The sequence below is a fragment of the Chelonia mydas genome, chromosome 1 (genome assembly GCF_015237465.2).
Source record: "Chelonia mydas isolate rCheMyd1 chromosome 1, rCheMyd1.pri.v2, whole genome shotgun sequence".
Classification (NCBI taxonomy): Eukaryota; Metazoa; Chordata; order Testudines; family Cheloniidae; genus Chelonia; species Chelonia mydas.
The window spans coordinates 113,969,015-113,985,448 of record NC_057849.1 but is presented as its reverse complement, the minus strand read 5'-3'; the positions used below and the strand labels follow the sequence as shown (position 1 = coordinate 113,985,448).

The following is a 16,434-nucleotide window of genomic DNA, read 5'->3' as shown; positions in this document are numbered from 1 at the left end:
GCTACAAACAGCCTACGATTTATTGCTGCTATGACCCTTCAAGGGCATGTGACCAAGTCACCTGGTACTGGACTCCATCTTGGAATACCAGTGTTTTTCCACTGACTGGGCGTGGGAACCAAGCATGGAGACAAAGGGTTCCCACCATACGCAAAAGCTATTTCAGGCAGGGAGTGACATCATCATGGTTCTTCACTGATTCCCCACCCAAAGAGACTCCTGAGAACACCTGAGGAAGGAGGGCTGAACTGGGGGAAAGGGCTGAGCCAAGGGTAGAAGAATTTCTAGCCTGTGAAATGAATACCTGGGGTTTTAAGCTGCAAGCAAGTGCAGCTTTCCCTTTAAGAAGCTCTGCAACTGGCTTAAATCATCATTTAGGGTGAGAATTTGCTACTCATACCTAATCTCTTTAGTATATTAAGCTTAGATTGTGTTTTTGTTTATTTGTGAGGTAATCTGCTTTGATCTGTTTGCTATCTCTTATAATCACTTAAAATCTATCTTTTGTAGTTAATAAACTTATTTTTGTTTTGTCTAAAACCAATGTGTGGAAATCATACTTGGGGCAGAAAGCTGTTGCATATCTCTCTCCACGTTAAGGGAGAGGGTGAATTATATGAGCTTACGCTGTACAGTTCTCTGTGCAGTGCAAGACGGTATAATTTTGGGTTTACTCTCCAGAAAGGAGAAAGCTGAGAAGCTGGTAAGTGCCCTAGCTGTATTGTCTTCCCATGCAGGGGCTGGTCAGAAAGCCTTCTGCGTGTTATTACAGCTGTGTGCTGGTGAAAGTGTGAGACTGGGAGCATGTCTGCAGCTTGTCACAGCATTACAGGGTGAGTGGAAGTCCAGGCTGGTGGGTCGGGGGGCTCAGTGGTACCCCATTTCCAGATGGCACCCTGGGGGGAACCCAACACAACCACATGATATTCCAGATCAACCTTACTTTAGATTTGGAACAGATCTCTGAATTAAAAAGAATGATTATCTATTATGGAGTATTCTGCTCAGATGTCACTTTGCTCAGTTTTCTGTGATTCCTGAAGAGTTAATAACACATAATAGCTCACAAGTGATTCATTTTGGCAATCATTTTTGACATATCATTTCAAGCACACTATTTCAAGCCCTTACTATGCACTGTCCAATAGCCTATTTAAAAAGTATGTGCAAGTAGAAAATAACTAGATTTTAAAAAAGAAAGAAAGCACCCCAATGGGTTCGAGGGCTCAATACTTAGTATTAGAATTGAAGTTGGGTGGGACATTCAAAATATTCAAATTTTGACACTTAAAAAAATTTAACTTTTCATGGAAATCTTTCCCCATTTTTGTTAGGAAGTAGAAACACCCCTCAGAATACTTAGGAGCACTAGTTCAGAGACGTATAAGCAGGACAAAAACTTTAGTATTAACATCTCACAATCTTCTTGAGTTGAAGACAATCTTGATAGTTACAAAAGAAACGTGTATTTCAGGGAACTAGAACAGAAGAAGTACTACAACTAGGGCACAGAGCTACCCACAATGCAAGTGGGAGAGGATGTTAGACTTGAAACAGACAGGTGGATGGCAACCTGCCAAAGCAGCAGGTATGCCATCTGCAACAAGGTTGTATGTCACAACCATCTCTGAAAGTAACTTCCACAGAAGACAGCTGTACGAAACCAAGGAGGACACTGACTATTTCCTGAGGACATCCAATATACTATTGATAGTGCTTATGCCCTTTCTGAAGTCACTGAAAATGGAGAAACACCAGGTGCAGCAGCAAACACAGCATCCAAGGGATCAGATACACTGCAGTGACCAGTCCACTGCAGAAGAAATTGTCTTGAGAAAAAGAAAAGGCCATGTGACCAGAAAGCCATTGAGATTCAGAGACAGCAATTTCTGACAGGTGTCCAATACCCTGCCTTCTTTCTTCTACACTTTTCTATTTGTGTATGCTATTAATTGGTTACATTGGTTTCTGGTGCATGTCTTACCTGCATCTGATTTTCAAAAAGAAGACGAAAGAGGGAGGGGATGTAACAGTAGCCCCTGGAGTGCGTAGACACTGACACCCGTCATATGACCCATATCATGTGACTGGGACCAGTATATAGAAATATGTCTTACCAGCAATCCTCCATGTCATACTTTTATTACAGATAGCATCTTTGTTACTTATTGGTTTGTATAATGTAAATGGCTGGCTTGTCCCAGCATGATAAAGGAAGAGGGGTCCTTCTAACATCTCTGTTCTAATAATCTTCTTCCAGAGAGAAAGAATAGGGCAAAAGCTTTAGAAAAAATTATTATCTAGCATGCAGTGTGTAATTTCCATAATTTATCACAAAAAATCTGCCATATTGGCATGTTTGATTTAATGCCATCAAAAGTGTAAGGTTACATGGAATAGATGGCTAATTGGGTTAATTTAATAGCAGGTTAAATCTTTCTTTTATTTTGTGTTAGAGGAACTTTAAAAATAGTGCAGTTTTCAAGTGCTCTTGGAAGTGTAAAGTAGAGTTTCTTGATTAAAAAAAAATATATAGCATTCCTACTGCTAGGTTTATGGTGGGAGTTACTGGCACTCATCCAGTTCACTGCATGAAACTCTAAGCTGCCTGGATAAGTGCAGAATGTAGCACTGGGTCTTAAGGTTTTGTCTGGCTCATTGCCAAAGATGTTATGTATTTAGCTGAGAAATTGCCTAGAAGTTAATTGAGAGGAAAACACTAATATATATCCTCCCCCACCTTAAAAATGCTATGGATATGGATATGTCACTGATCTTGATATGAGCTGCATGTTTTAAGTATTCTTAAAATTGGCTAGATCGAGTTTTCAGGGTCTACATGCACCCTAGTCACTACTAATATCAGTGCTCTCTTTCATGTCTTTGTAATCTCCCTAGTCACTGTGTCCTTAGAAATATCCAGCAGCCAGGGCTATGATGTCACTACAGTGGGCAGAGCTAAGGCTCAGCATTAGCCAAACAATTTTGTGGGACTTCCACAGACAAGGTTACATTAATTTTACCCTCAAAGTCTTACCTCCCTCCTTAATGCAACCAAACAGCTTATGGAATGACCCCTTTGCCCACCATAGCCATGGCCTAGAAAACCCTGGAAGTTCTGATTACAGTGTATGTCTTTACTCAAACCCTCGGCTGTTATTGTATTTTAAATGATTCAAAATAGCAAAATGAGTTTTGCATCTAGTGAAACTGACCCCACATAACCCCACTATGCTGTATAACCTAATACGGTACATTGTGAATTTAATATGCCTCTAACAGTTCACACAGTGTACTAGACTTCTAGGCTTTAGCAACTCCATGTTTGCTAGAAAGCGAGTGTATTTAATCTTGGTAAACCAAACAGTGTTCCTAAACAGTTTTGAGCCAGCCTACAGCAGTGAAGCTTTAGCACTTAATGATCAAGCCACATCTGTAAGTAGGAGTCTGATCATTTTGTACAATACCTATTGCTTCCTCTCAGGATAAGGAGATGGGGGGGGGAGGGGAAAGAGATACAAGAAACAAAACTGGGGCTTATATAAAAGGAAATAAGGAAAACTGTTATCTTTCAATCCTGACTGACTGTCTCTTCCACGTTTACTGTATGCCCTTGATGCACTGAGGTTGAAGAGACTTGAGCAAAGCGGAAACAATGATATTTTGCTACTGTATGAATTCCCTCTCCCTGCACTTAATCCTGTTCTTATTGGGGCCTTGTGCTGAAAGCTAATAATTTTGGTGGGCCCTGAATAAAGCCAGTAGCTTGAATTCCTGCCACCAGCCCCTTTATAATGAATAGGCCTAATGAATGCTAGTAAGTGGTAGGAATCTGTGACCAGCTGCATCAATGCAGGTAATACAGCTCAGATTTAATTGGGAGCAGGTATTGGAAGGCTGTATTACTTTAATTGGTGAGGGGGTTTTCTAAATGGAAAGGACAAAGTATAATGGACAAATTGTGCTGTACAATAGCACTTAAGCTGGGATTGTATGCATTCGTTAATCTGTTGAGGAATGAGGCAATTCTAAACAATTTTCTCAGTGAAACCAACTCCAGAAAGCTTGTCCCTTTTGTTCTCCCTTGGGAAAATGCAAGATTGAAACAGAAAATACCTTTACCGAGGCAATCATTTGCCACGTGTGGAAAGCGGATACAGCTGTAAACTATGAAAAAGGGATCTTTGTAGTACCATAAAGGATGGAAAAAGAGATAAAGCTGTGGATAAGAGTGGGCCTGTCACTGCATCCAAAGGAGGAATAAAGTGATGACATTTACAGTGACAGATGAGACTGTAAAGAGAACTCAGGACAATTTAGAGAGGGAAATTTGATATTTAAAAGAAAGGGCTCTGATAATTAAAAGTAGCATTACATTAAACTGTTATGCATGTCATTAGTGACAGAAGGGAACTGGTGCCTTTTGAAAAGTTAATGATTCAAACAGACCTGCTCCTGAAACTTTGTATTTAGTAAAGTTCACTTGAGCACAAACTACTTTATGCAACACAGGATTCATTTACTCCTTATTTTATAGTAGGAAATAAAATTTTACAATAATGTGGAATATGCACTTTATATATCATAAGCCAATTTGTTTACTGTTTAGGTGTGTATATGGCAATACTGTATACATTAAAAGTAGAGCCGAATATCCCAACATATGTAAATATTGTTGAAAATGCTCATTCCATTGAATGTTTGGGAAAGAGTAAGTCATTTCATTGGGGCACAAGCTGTCCCTGTCAATTGCTTTTTCTCGTTCATATAGGGCTAGGGTTATTCAACGTAGGGACAACAGAATGTAGCTTAGAAAGTAAAGTACTTGCAGGTTTTTTGTGCACTTAATAATGTGCAGTACAGAACATGCAACCACATTTTATGACTGATACACCCATAACGGGTTAAGAAAGCAATTGTAACTGAGTTCTACTAATAGGGCTTTTGCTCTTGTATATTTCATTACAGGTGGGAAAACTAGAAGGATTGTATGTCCTTCAGAGTTCATGTAGGCCTGGCAGTGGGAGGAGAGAAACAAAATGAAGCATAAAGCAAGGGTTGAATGGGCTTTCCCAGGATCCCCAGGTGGGTTTCGTGTATTGCCTAATGTTGAAAATGAGACAGATACAGCTTTCTACATGGGTTGTAAAGGCTGAATTATCTTACGTTTACTATTGTTCATGGCAAAAGTAAATGCACAAAGCTACAGCTTATTTCTGAAAGTCTTTGTCAGAAGACCTATTTTGTTTGTTCTACATTTTCTCTTTTTTTACAGATAAGTCCAGAATTTAGTCTCAAGCTTACAAAATATTTGCAAATCATAAGGTAAACTCTCAGTTTTTTTTAAAAAAGTACAGCAGTAGCATTATTAAATTCCAAAAGGGAAAATGAAATGAATACTTCTCATTTCTCTGGAGATCGACTTTAAAAAAATCTTCACTGAAGCTTTCAGTTGGCACTCAGTGAATTGTAGCAAAGTTTTGCCTGACTGTGCAGGAGGTACATAATAAAATATGTAACCTAAAGTCTGTGCCAGCAAACAAAACATGGCACTCAAGGAATAACTAGCTGATGGGCAATTGTTTCATTATTTTTTTAAAGATATGATGCAGCTAGGCACAGAAGAGTGCAACGGGTGGTCATAAGGTTTAAAAATAAAACTGCTGATTTATTTTTTAATTTTTGCAGAAGTGGATATGTACAATCTACTTTGAAATCCTAAATCTGGAGAACTGCTAGTCATTATTAAAACACTAAGACTAGCTTTATGAAATACGTCCGTTTTATTTTTATGGACAAAATAAAGGAATTTAATGTCACTTTGTCTTCAAATTCTGTTTTGTAGAGTGTCATCCATATTAGTATACACATTACAGAGACATCATAAAAGGACCCAGGGGGAATACACAACTCAGAGGACGAGGAGCTACTGGGGATTAAGTGAGTTTCTTTTAAAAATAGTTGAGTTCCTGAACTTACCTAAAAATAACCTGGTGCAAAACAACGGGTCTGTAATCAGCACTGGCAAAGCTTGTTGCAGGAATGTTTACAGTGTAAGGTCAGATGCCACACTACTACTGTTAGGTGTTGCTATGGAAGATGAGACTTCAGAATCTAAATGGGGAATTAAGTACTGTAGAAAATATCTATTGTTTGACTGTAATATCTGAGCACCTCCCATCCATCTACCTGTCTATCTATAGCTGTAAAATATAATAACAATCTCTTCTTTTACAGCCTGTAAAGAAAACAGCTTCACTTTACAGGAATTCGGATTTTCTTTGTGTCAATGTGTGTATTAGACAGAAAAACTTATTGAGAGAAAGGCAATCAGATGGGACCATGAAGGGGCCTATAGGACCCAAAATAGAATGCTATGTCAAAGAAACCAGCTTTGCATTTCTGAAAACTGTGACATAACTGTAGACATTCTTGTATCTGTTTCTGCTATTACTTCTGACTCTTATATTCATAACAGATCACTTTGTGTACTCTGTGTGAGCTTTTATATTTAAAAATACAATTTTAGTCAATTTAGTGTGTGTGTAAAAAGTCACAGATTTGCAGCTCTGGAGACTGAAGTCCTTTATAGAACAACATGGGTGTTTACACTGCATGCTTCATATGCCACCAAGCAAATGTGTCTTAACCTTAACAAGCCAATTCTATAAACTCCTTCAGTCTTTGGCTTCTGTGCAGATGTTGCTAATAAGTTCTAATAGTGAAGGCGGGGAAGCAGAGCAAGCAGACTCTAAGAACTAGAATGAAGACTACCAACTCATTTTACCTAGGTCCTTAAATAGCTATCTAATGGTAATGACAACTGGTCATTATTAATCTGGATTGGATTTAAGTTGATGGGCCAGCACTGAATGGCTCAGTATCCTATTACCAATTCCCCGAGCGTATGTCTACACTGGAGCGGGAAGGTGTTATTTCCAGCTCAGGAAGACATAGCCACACTAGCTGTGATTGAGCTAGTGTGCTAAAAATAGAAGTGTTGCCACAGCTACCTCGGACAGGATTATACACAGGGAAGCTAGCCCCCTGTGCCACTGTGCTTTTAGGTGCTAGCTCCATCATAGCTCCCCCGCCTTCACTATTAGAACTTATTAGCAACATCTGCACAGAAGCCAAAGACTGAAGGAGTTTATAGAATTGGCTTGTTAAGATTGAGGCACATTTGCTTGGTGGCATCTCCTCAAACAGGAACTTACGTCTTATAGCTCCAGTGTAGACAGAGCCTAAAATACAGGCTGGTCTGTGGACACTGGACCTCAGTGGAACACTTCCTGGTGGCCTTGATGTAGTGTAGCTTATAGTCTGCACTATGGAAACGTTTCAGAACCCCTGCTCTAAACCATCCAGTCTACTACACATAACACTTACAAATGTATTCTATATCTGTATTTTTTTGTCACTGCTTCTGGAATAGTGCATTTTAAACCTGCTTCTTCTGACAGCTGCTCTTTAAGAATAAGGTTGTGGCTGGCCTTCAAGAGGTGCATAAGGGAATGTGAGCAAATGGCTTCTAGACTGTGATCTGTGGGCCTGTGTATCAGCCAGCCACATTTGTAGTTCCTATACTTCGGGGATCACTGTATGCCAGTGGTTCTCAACTGTGGTCCACCGCTTGTTTAGGGAAAGCTCCTGGCGGGCCGGGCTGGTTTGTTTACCTGCCACATCCACAGGTTCGGCCGATCACGGCTCCCACTGGCCGCCGTTCGTCGCTCCAGGCCAAGGGGGGCTGCGGGAAGCGGTGCAGGCCGAAGTATATGCTGGCCACCCTGATACCAAAAGGAGAGGGTAAAAATGGGGAAGACATGAGGATTCACAGAAGAACCATGAGAATGATTAAAGGATTAGAAAATATGCCTCATAATGATAGACTCAGGGAGCTCAATTTATTTAGTTTAACAAAGAGAAGGTTAAGGGGAGATTTGATCACAGTCTGTAAGTACCAACAAGGGAACAAATATTTGATAATGGACTCTTCAATCTAGCTGGCTGGAAGTTGAAGCTAGACAAATTCAGAATGGAAATAAGGTGCAATTTTTAAAGAATGAGGGTAATTACCACTGCAACAACTTATCAAGAGTTGTGGTGGATTCCCCTTCACTTCACTAAACTGAGATAGGATGTCCTGGGGTGCTTTGATTTTTCTCAGCTCTGTTTTCCTGATACAGTTAAACTTTTATGTTGAGAGTCAATTGTCATATTAAGTCTCTTAGAGTAAAAGTTGCCATCTTTACCAAATTCTCTGAGGCCGGTTGTCAGCACATGCAACATGAAGAAATAAAAGTCTCTTACAAGACCGCTGTAACAGATAAAACTATTCTGTACCTGCTGTTAGAAATATAGAAAACTTACCTGAAAAATCCACTCTACAGCTATATAATTTTACATGTTTCACTTGAGTTATTGGGATAACTGATGATTTTGGAGGGCAGAACAAAGCTTTTGTTGTTTACTTCCTAAATAAAACTGACTTACACTGGGCAGCTCCTCAGCTAGTGAAAATCAGTGTAACTCTATTGACTTCCATGGAGCTCTGCTGATGTACCCGAGCCAAGGATCTGGTCTAGTGGGAACACATAAGTCCTCTGGAAGACTGTGTAGGAAAAAAGGAATGAGAGTCTGAGGAGCAAACTGTTGGACAGATGCATTGTCTAATGGGTTAAAATCAAACCAAGCCAGAGTTAAAATCCAGAAGTTTTCTCTTTGTCACAGATCTTGAAGATTTTGCACCAGAAAAGTACAGAGATGAGCAATTATTCTGCCTCTAGATTTACACGATTTAAGCAAAGACAGGCCAAACTTCTCAGCTAGTGCAGATTAGCACATAATTCCTGTCTTGCCGTGTTTTCTTGAATGTGACAGAGATGGCCCGCTGCAACTCATTCCTGATGATCTCTTTCTTGATTCTTTCGTTCCTCCAAAATAAAATACAATACAAAACGTACTTGGCTACCTTGAGTAGATTTGGAGAGAGTGTACCTTTGGGATCTCAGAAATGAGTTTTCCCTGCCTGTGCAGATTTGTTGAGATCATTCAACTAAATCTTGGGAAAGTATGTACACTTTTCAAAGGAGCTTATATATCACACAACAAGAGCAATGCAAAGGAGAATTCATCCCAGAGTAAACACCTTCAGCTACTCAAGTTAGACAATGAAGCATAAGTAATTGAAAAAAGAAGAGAAACTTGATTTTTCTTTAACTAAAGTTGGTGTTAATTGGGACTAATTCCAGTGAAGTCAATGGAGTGACACTGTATAAACCTGGTGATTCTACTGTCACTCACAAGCTTTTTAGTGAGAAGAATTTTGCCCAGTTATAACACCAGTTATAACTTGAATTGAAAAGCACCTGTCTGTACAAGTATTCCCGCTGGTTGTTTTTTAGTTTCAAAAGCATGATCTATAGTATGTGACAAATGAGAAAGAGGCGTGAAATAAGCCTGAGTACTATGCATTGCACCTAGGCAATTTAGACAGGTAGGGGGATTAGTTTATATGAATGGATTCTGATTCAGATGTTGCCTAATTTATTGTGACCTGTTTGGTGGGAAAGACAACAAAGGGATCTCATAATAACAGACTTTCTGATGAGATTTCCAGTACTTCCTGGGTTTAATTTTAATACTTTTCTCTTACTTTTTCACCTCTAGTCTTGGATTAAACCTCAGCATACAAACAATAATAAAAAATAGTAAAGAACAGACTTCAGTGTTTGTGTGCGTGTGTGTGTGTAAGAGAGAGAGAGAGGCCTCTTTCCTGCACATAGCAGGAATCCCAGACACTAACTAAGGAAACTATGTACACATACCTGAATGTGATATAGGAGCCACTTGACAATTGGGAAGTGGAACACTACCTGAAAGACCCCAAAACAAAGAAATGCATGTTGGAAACTTCTGAAACCCAAGAATATTTTGATTATACAACATGTCCCTGAACCAGCAACCATCACCATATAAATGTTATGAATCATGAAAATACTACCAGCAGTGCTTCCAGTGACATTATAGACAAGAATTCTATTTTGTTGGTTTAAAAAAAAACACAGAAACCTAAAGGCTTGCCTGCATGGTTGGGTAATGCACTCTATGGGGTTATGGTTTCTTAAGTGTAACTAACGTGTTGCTCACTAATTGGTCTGTGTAGACCTTGCTGGTGTGCTTTAACATAGTGCTGTTTGAAACTGTGCTATGTTAAAGCACACCAGCAAGGTCTACATGGACCAGTTAACTCACAACATAGTAGTACACTTTAGAAATCAAACTCCTGTAGACCACATGACCCCCCTGTGCCCTAAGAATAGTTTATCTGAATTGGTCCTAAACAGTAAACATCATGTATAATTCTGATACAAGTCAGAAGATATTTTGATTTTTGATTGATGGAATTCATGTAAAACCCTACCAAGCTTTCCCACCAAGAACCTGTATTTTTTTCCTCAAAGAACAAGCTTTAGTATCTATTGAATAACAATCATATTAATTTTTCAAGTAGATAATTGGAATATACCCTGGATGAAACAGTAAAATTGCCACTCATTTAGCAGTTAGCTGCTAATTTGCAAACTAAAAGGTTTCAAAAGTTGTTGATTACACCAATATGATCTCTCTTAGTACTACAAATTCAATTAATTTCAATATTCCAAGAGTTGAGCATGGGTTGAGCACTCCCATGGGGAGCTGACCGTTCGCATGAGAAGCTGACAGCTCTTAGATTGGGACAGTTGGAGAATGAATTGCTCCTTTTTTTTTCTTTTTCTTTTGTTGTTGTTGCACACTTCCACTCCTTCCCTCTCTTGCTTTCTCTCCTTCCTGGCATCTTGTAGTAAGAAGATTCTCTGTCTTTGTGCATCCCCTTTGCCAATATGGTGCGTGTGAGAGTTAAGCTATATTTTAGCAGACATATAGAAGACTCCTGGTAGGTCAGGGAGTGTGAAACCAGAATGAGTGGTGAAACTTCAACAGGAACAAATCAGATTTTTAAAGCTGAGGAGCTAGCCGTCAATTTTTAAGGTACCTTACAATTTGTGTGTTTAGGAGTTATGCCAGCACTCTGGTATGGCTAAAGGAAAATCCTATTTCCCTGTGTGGTGGGCTATGCAGCAGGGGCACAGACCTTTAATTCACTGCCCCCACATGCTGGAATGATAATTCCATGTAGAACAAGGCAGTACTTGTACACTATTATTTTTTCATATTTTTTTCCACTAGCTTCCATGCCCAATCATGTTTTCAGGGTGTCTTTGAAAAAAAAAAAGAGTGTTTATCTGTTTAGAAATCTGCATACCAACAAAACACTAGCTGAGGGCTCAGTAGACCATTCATTGATTTGCAGCACAAAATATCAGTTCCCTTTCAGCTGGTGATCAGTACATAATGCTTGTAGACAACTAAGTGTTCTCCTCTTTTTTCCACATGATTATATGTATTATATATTTTTGTCTTGTTATCCTGCATTCGGTATTCAAAATCTGCAAATCAGTGGAGAAGATCAGGGACTAAGATGATTTTTTTAAAGCATCCATCCGGGCTGATCATGCAAAGAATTGGGCAGAAACTTATTGTACAACCAGCTACGGTGGAAATAACTCATCCTCTTTTCAAAAGGTTTTTTGTAATAGCCCAAGAGGCTCGGGTTAATGTTCTCTATCTTTCTTTCCTCAGACTTTATTCTTTTTCTGCAGAATTTGTGAGAATATTTCCTTCCTATTCTCTCTCCTTGCCATGGAATGACCATCAGTGGACACACATACCTCACACTTGCTGCCCTACAACAGCAACAATTCTGTGGAGTGCAGGAATGTACCCATAAGAGATTTTATTCTGAAATAGAACTAAAAAAATAAGTAAACAAAGTAATGTACAAAGTAGTTAACTTCTATCTCTTGACTATCAAAAGATGAAATAAGCAACTAGTTTCCCCTATTTAGGGATTCTGATAACATCAGGTGGAAGATGTGATGAAGAAATCAAGAGAACGGAAGGATACAGCTTTCAAAAAATGCTTTCAGCTACTTCCAAAGACCTCTGAGTTGTCAAAAACTAAAGCTACACGTCCGCAGTAGAATCTGAAGTGCAACATATGGTCAACTCTCCTCTACGGATGTGAGAACTGGACATTTAAAAAGGACACTGAGAGATGACTCAGAGCATTTGAGTTTGCATTACAGAAGAACATTAAAAATTAGCTAATAACCAAATCAGTGAATGATGAGGTGATGAGAAAGATGAATTTTAAAAGAACAAATGAAATTAACGGGCAGCAGGTTTAAAACAAATAAAAGGAAGTTCTTCTTCACACAGCGCACAGTCAACCTGTGGAACTCCTTGCCTGAGGAGGTTGTGAAGGCTAGGACTATAACAGGGTTTAAAAGAGAACTAGATAAATTCATGGAGGTTAAGTCCATTAATGGCTATTAGCCAGGATGGGTAAGGAATGGTGTCCCTAGCCTCTGTTTGTCAGAGGGTGGAGATGGATGGCAGGAGAGAGATGACTTGATCATTACCTGTTAAGTTCACTCCCTCTGGGGCACCTGGCATTGGCCACTGTCGGCAGACAGGATACTGGGCTGCATGGACCTTTGGTCTGACCCAGTATGGCCATTCTTATGTTCTTATGTTCTTAACCCAATTACTTGAGACCTGAGGTAAGAGAATAACATGTCTCTGCGGACACATTGCTCACCTATCCGAGAGGAACTTGATTCCAGTACTCATACTATCAGGCAAGATCACAGACAAACCAGGAAGAGGAAGAAAGAGAGTCAGCTATGTCAAAAACATTGCCAAAGTTACTGGTATCCAAAGACGAGTGGAAGTTTTACAACTTTATCACTACTGTGAAAGATAGATGGTGATGGTCGACAAATTCTTTATTGAAGATGTCACCTGAAGAAGAAGATGATGCATGAATAATTTACTTCCAGAATATTTAAGGTGGTTCCATTAATGTAGAAGCAAATTCTGCTTTATAGCAATCCATGGAGTGTGAAAGCATTTGAGTGATTAGACAAAAGGCGGATTCTCCATTATGCAATCTCTTGCTCTGTCAAACAAGTTGTAAAGGGGATGAATCTGTTTTGTAATGAAGGAAAGCTTTTTGCTATTTTAATTATTTTCATCCTGCGTGAAAAATGTGCAAAACAGAAGTCTAGTGCAGTAGTCTTCAAATCTAGTACAGCACTGTTTAAAAAAATAGAATAATTTAAAAATGGTGAAACACTTCTATTGCCTGCTTCCTGGCATTTATTTGAAATATAAAATCAGCAGTACTTTGTGCTGGTGGAGAGAAGGGACATCCTAAGAATTAAGCTTTTTCTCTAGACAAAGACAAATATTTACTATATTATCCTGACTGATATGACCTACAGATCCGTCCTCAGGGGAAAAGGGTTCCAAGAAAAAATCTTTGGAAAAGATCTAGGGAAGTATAAAGTTACCAGCAATGATTTTCAGAAATGATAGAGATTTTGGGTACCTTAATTTTCAGTTTCCAATTTGAAACACCTTAATTGGGCCTTACTTTCAGAGGTGTTCAGTACTTTCTGAAAATCAGAGCCCTTAAAAATATTTCCAGTGGGGCATCTGAAAATTTAGTCACTCAAGATTACTTTTTGATTCCCCAGCTATATTGGTTGATTGTGAAATATTTAGCCTATCAAAGTTGTGAAAAATGTGCTGTAGAGTTTCAAAACCAACATCAGTTTGGTGGAAAATATAACCAAGACATCTATGGCTAATTCAATTTATTTCAGTGGAATGTGGAACTCTTGGTAATTCGTAAGAGGAGATTGCATCAATAAGCTTCAGTGAAGGAAGCATTTTCCCATCAACAGACGCATAAGAATCTCCCATAATAATATCTAATAATAATTTCTGGTTCAACTTTCTCAGTGAATCACAGTATTCTCAGAATGCAGTAATTAGAAATGTTCTCAAGCACTTCATTTTAGAATACACTGTCATGTAACTGGCACTCCAGTTATAATTTAGTACTTTCCAAATAAGTCTAGACACCCAAAAATGTATCAGTCACAAATTTAGAAACATTTTTGGTCATTTGAGGCCTGTAGCAATCTTTAAATTCCAGGTTTTTAACTGCCTGGAAAAGTCCCAATGAATGAAGTTCACACCATTTTGCTTTAGTAGCCACAAGTACCCAGACCAGAAAATTCTACCTGATCATCAGTAGTTAGCATCTCAGCTGTAGCTTGAATTATAATCTGTATAAGCAGTGGGGCACTGAGGATTGGTGAGCCTCCCATCCAGGCATCCTTTCTCTATGCATCACCTAGGAATGTCTGCCTCTTGCTAGTCCTTAAAAAAAGTTCTGGCAAAAAAGGACCCAGGTCAATCTGCAGTCCAACAGCAGTAGGTTATTTCTTCCTATGACACCAGATTTTCCAACTTTGCTGCAGAAATAACTGTAAAACCTGTTTAATCAGAATTCTGAAGAATTGGAGAGAAGGTATTGCAGTTACGAATTAAGGAAGGTTCATGGGGCTTCATGTTTAGCACAAACACATCAATCTGGAAAGTGCTTCAGCCTCTCAAGCAAATTGTTCAGTCACCTCCCATTTCTGATCACATAAACCCCATCCACCAATCAATCCTGCAACATTTGTTTGGTTTAGAAGATAGTTTGAGTAATGAGTAATATAGTAATGGCCACTATTTTGGCACTCCCGTATCATGAGTGCGTTTGAACTTAGAATCATAGAATATCAGGGTTGGAAGGGACCTCAGGAGGTCATCTAGTCCAACCCCCTGCTCAAAGCAGGACCAATCCCCAATTAAATCATCCCAGCCAGGGCTTTGTCAAGCCTGACCTTAAAAACTACTAAGGAAGGAGATTCTACCACCTCCCTAGGTAACGCATTCCAGTGCTTCACCACCCTCCTAGTGAAAAAGTTTTTCCTAATATCCAACCTAAACCTCCCCCACTGCAACTTGAGACCATTACTCCTTGTCCTGTCATCTTCTACCACTGAGAATAGTCTAGAACCATCCTCTCTGGAACCACCTCTCAGGTAGTTGAAAGCAGCTATCAAATCCCCCCTCATTCTTCTCTTCTGCAGACTAAACAATCCCAGTTCCCTCAGCCTCTCCTCATAAGTCATGTGTTCCAGACCCCTAATCATTTTTGTTGCCCTTCGCTGGACTCTCTCCAATTTATCCACATCCTTCTTGTAGTGTGGGGCCCAAAACTGGACACAGTACTCCAGATGAGGCCTCACCAATGTCCAATAGAGGGGAACGATCACGTCCCTCGATCTGCTGGCTACGCCCCTACTTATACATCCCAAAATGCCATTGGCCTTCTTGGCAACAAGGGCACACTGTTGACTCATATCCAGCTTCTCGTCCACTGTCACCCTAGGTCCTTTTCCGCAGAACTGCTGCCTAGCCATTCAGTCCCTAATCTATAGCGGTGCATGGGGTTCTTCCGTCCTAAGTGCAGGACCCTGCGCTTGTCCTTGTTGAACCTCATCAGGTTTCTTTCGGCCCAATCCTCCAATTTATCTAGGTCCCTCTGTATCCTAACCCTACCTGCCAGCGTATCTACCACTCCTCCTAGTTTAGTATCATCCGCAAATTTGCTGAGAGTGCAATCCACACCATCCTCCAGATCATTTATGAAGATATTGAACAAAACCAGCCCCAGGACCAACCCTTGGGGCACTCCACTTGATACCGGCTGCCATCTAGACATGGAGCCATTGATCACTACCCGTTGAGCCCGACAATCTAGCCAACTTTCTACCCACCTTATAGTGCATTCATCCAGCCCATACTTCTTTAACTTGCTGACAAGAATACTGTGGGAGACTGTGTCAAAAGCTTTGCTAAAGTCAAGAAACAATACATCCACTGCTTTCCCTTCATCCACAGAACCAGTAGTCTCATCATAGAAGGCGATTAGATTAGTCAGGCATGACCTTCCCTTGGTGAATCCATGTTGACTGTTCCTGATCACTTTCCTCTCGTGTAAGTGCTTCAGGATTGATTCCTTGAGGACCTGCTCCATGATTTTTCCGGGGACTGAGGTGAGGCTGACTGGCCTGTAGTTCCCAGGATCCTCCTTCTTCCCTTTTTTAAAGATGGGCACTACATTAGCCTTTTTCCAGTCGTCCGGGACTTCCCCCGATTGCCATGAGTTTTCAAAGATAATGGCCAATTGCTCTGCAATCACATCCGCCAACTCCTTTAGCACTCTCGGATGCAACGCATCCGGCCCCATGGACTTGTGCGCGTCCAGCTTTTCTAAATAGTCCCTAACCACTTCTTTCTCCACAGAGAGCTGGCCACCTACTCCCCATGCTGTATTGTCCAGTGCAGCAGTCTGGGAGCTGACCTTGTTTGTGAAGACAGAGGCAAAAAAAGCATTGAGTACATTAGCTTTTTCCACATCCTCTG

General features: G+C 40.0%; 1 long non-coding RNA gene across 1 annotated transcript in view; it reads left to right on the top strand.

Annotated features, from left to right (window-relative positions):
- LOC122463905 overlaps positions 1 to 16,434 on the top strand; it is a 114,843-nt gene that overhangs the window by 69,838 nt on the left and 28,571 nt on the right. Inside the window, exons 2-3 of the long non-coding RNA XR_006287638.1 lie at positions 4,969 to 5,085; positions 5,846 to 5,940. This is a non-coding gene — a long non-coding RNA (uncharacterized LOC122463905). The remainder of the gene's footprint in view (positions 1 to 4,968; positions 5,086 to 5,845; positions 5,941 to 16,434) is intronic.